Source organism: Arachis ipaensis, chromosome B03 (assembly GCF_000816755.2).
Source record: "Arachis ipaensis cultivar K30076 chromosome B03, Araip1.1, whole genome shotgun sequence".
NCBI lineage: Eukaryota > Viridiplantae > Streptophyta > Magnoliopsida > Fabales > Fabaceae > Arachis > Arachis ipaensis.
Genome location: NC_029787.2, coordinates 20,246,885 through 20,250,328, shown reverse-complemented (window position 1 = coordinate 20,250,328; position 3,444 = coordinate 20,246,885). Strand labels below are relative to the sequence as shown.

At 31.9% G+C, this 3,444-nt stretch overlaps 1 pseudogene; it reads right to left on the bottom strand.

Moving 5' to 3' along the window:
* LOC107632652 overlaps positions 896 to 3,444 on the bottom strand; it is a 4,090-nt pseudogene continuing 1,541 nt past the window's right edge.

Below are 3,444 nucleotides of genomic sequence, written 5' to 3'. Positions count from 1 at the left end.
AAACTCAAAAAATTTATATTTATAAAATATTATTTTTAATTTAACATATCAAATTTAAATATAAGCCCGTGCATCGCACGTGTTTAATACTAGTTAAAAATAGGTTTAAGTACACAATAAAATTGCTAAATTAATTTTTTTTATAGAAAACATAAAATTTAAATTTTAATATAATAGTTGTATATTTACTATAGTTATAGTAATTTGACTGTTGTCAAAATTCATAAACTTGTGTTTACCAAAAACAAGGAGCTGTACCTTTTAAGAGAAGAAATTAAGAGTCTTTGGCAGTTTGGCCTACAAAAAAGATATTAACATAAATTTTCACTAACTCACAAGATAATTGTCACACAAATCTTTGTTCACTAATTTATCTTAAGCATTATATTCTAATGCATACCTCATAGGGATGGCAAACAAGCCAAAATTCATCGGGTTGGGCAGTCAAAAAGGTGGGTTGAGTTAAAAATTTGAGACCACCAAACTAAAAAAATTTGTCTAACCTGCATCGCCTAATTTGTGGGTTTTGACGGGGCGGGACGGACTTCTGCGCCAAACCAGACGTTTTTTTTTTGTTAGGATCTTTTTTTTACAAATTTCTATGATATTATTGATCTATAAGAGGATGAAGATGATAATTGAAGACGTTCTAAGTTATATTTTGGATTATGTTTTATGTTTGATTAATTATAAATTTGAAGATGTTTAATTATATGTTTTAGAAATGTTTGTTTTGCTTTGCACAATATTGATTTTATTATTGTTTTAAAAAATTTTATTTATAATTATGTTTATTGCATATTGATAATTATAAAAAATTTAATATTTGTGAATTTAAAAATTATAATTTTTTTATATTTTTAGATATTATAAATTTATTGAAATGGTTGTGAAATTATATATATTATTTAATATTTAATAATTTATTAAAAAAAAAATCTGACGGGCTTAGGCTGCCAACCCACTAGCCCACCGTTAGGCGTGACGGAGGAAAAATTTAGGACCGCCTCATTAAGCGGGATAGGGCGGGCCAACCGCCAGATGGCGGGCTTTTGGCGGGCTTTTGGCGGAGCAGTCTTCCCCATTTGCCATCCTTATTGCCTCAAATCAAATGACTGGTTTTTCCAACAATGCTGAAATGTACCATTCATTCTTCTGAACTCCATCATGATCAAGCTTCCTACCGGCATGCCATCTAAGTCTGTTGAACCCAACTCTATCAAACATTGGCAAATAAGTTCCATCAACCTGTGGCATAGTCTCTGGCATCCAATTCCTATGAATTCCATCAAATGCACAATATCAGGTGTGTTCTCAAAGAATGGAAACCTTTGAGATATGCTGAGATGAATGGGTATCAATCCCCTTGATGCAATGAAGTGGCTGAATGGACCATCCAAATTCAGTGTGCTTGTGATGATTGTCACATTCCTTTCTCTCATCCTTGCAGCAATGTCCCTGTTCCACCACCAATATCAAGTCTGATACAAATCGTGCTACCAGATCTTTTTGTCCCAAGAACTCGGTCTATCCCAAAACCAAGTTCACCATCATCAAAGATTCACCTACTCTTTTTTCTTCTTTGCAGATCAAAGCAACCTTTACAGTACCCTTTATTGTTCTTCCTCTCAATTAGGCACTTGTGGCTCTTACAAGTTACAAGTATAAGGATCCCAAACAATGTTGCTATCTGGTGGAATTTTCCAAAGGCTATCTTGTAAATCTTAATTTGGCTCAACAAAACCTTTTGGAGACTTGGGATGGCACCTTCTTTTAGGGAGTGGCTCACATTTGACATAAGCATTTGTGCAAACACCTCATCTGCATGGCATTCACCTCCTATGTCATATGACTTGTATTGGTTCAACTCATCTTGGAACCTCAAACACGCGGCACCAATTGGAGAATGAATCTCATCTTACCGTATCCATTGCAAGTATCCGAAAGGGAGCTTGTAAGAGACAAGTGCAAGATTAAGCTCTTTATTCGAAGCCCTTATGTTGTTATTTCTAGAATTTTGCTTTTCTTGTTGGCGTGTTGTAAGATCAATGAGTAATGCTTGGACAAGAAGGTTAGCTGAGTTGAGCCTATGGTGAAGCTCAGACAAAAGTGAGTGGCTAGCAGCAAGTTGAGATTTTGTGGTGTTGAGTTCTTGCAAGATTGAGTTAAAGTTGTTATGATGATGAGGATTCTTTGATGTGTTATGAAGATACAAAGTGCTAAATGGGCCGGTGACAATGTATATGGTGACAAGGTTTGTGACTATTACTAGTACAAGGGAAACTTGTGTTTTAGGATGTGACTATGTCTATGTTGATTATTAGAACTTTAAAGCTTTTTTGAATTCTCTGCTTGGTCTTGAGCTCCAATTCCCATTTCTTTCTTCCTTCAAAAGCTTAGAAAAGATGGGGAAGAATTGCAAAGAGAAAAAGAAAATGATTTACAACAAGGGAACTAATGATGCTTCATAAATATATATTGGTTTTTTATATTATTTTTTAATTCAATCGGTCAAAGATTTATCTGCTGAAAATTAAAATTTTATTTAATAATTTATTGTTCGTATACAAAACAAGATTTAAATATCTCATCTTTTAATATTAACTAAAATTGACTTTAATTGTATTTTAATAGATATAAGATAAAATAGTTTCTTTCCAAAAGCATCAATTATATTTGGCACATGTTTATTAGTTTATTTAGTACAATATTTGTGAAGTAACATACATAGGTCGATATAGACGGGTCAACAAAATGTGATCATAATAATAATCTAAGTACCTCGTTAGCTATAGTAAATACTCTTCTATTTTCCTCTCTTTTGGGATTTTTTTCTATTTGCAACCGCCTCAACAGTGATTTCACCGACTAAGTAGTGTCCACTCCGATTGGCCACCAATTGCGACTTTATCTCCTAGGGCAGCGTCTACCCGTCACTGTGCGGCGGACCACAATTCCTGTAATGGAGACCTTTATATCTATAACAACATCTAATCAAACCAAACACACGATCCCACTACATCAGAACCAGTCACATCAGAGCATCTTTGTAAAATTCAAATAATTAGTAAATAATTAGTCAATAAATTAATTATTATTTAAAAATTAAGAAATTAAATTTTATAATTTAATAAAATAAAAATAATCAAAATATAAATTTTAATATCAATTTTAAAATTTTTTACTTAATTCACTGTGCGACAATTCCTGTAATGGAGACCTTTATATCTATAACAACATCTAATCAAACCAAACACACGATCCCACTACATCAGAACCAGTCACATCAGAGCATCTTTGTAAAATTCAAATAATTAGTAAATAATTAGTAATTAGTCTAATTATTATTTAAAAATTAAGAAATTAAATTTTATAATTTAATAAAATAAAAATAATCAAAATATAAATTTTAATATCAATTTTAAAATTTTTTACTTAAAGACC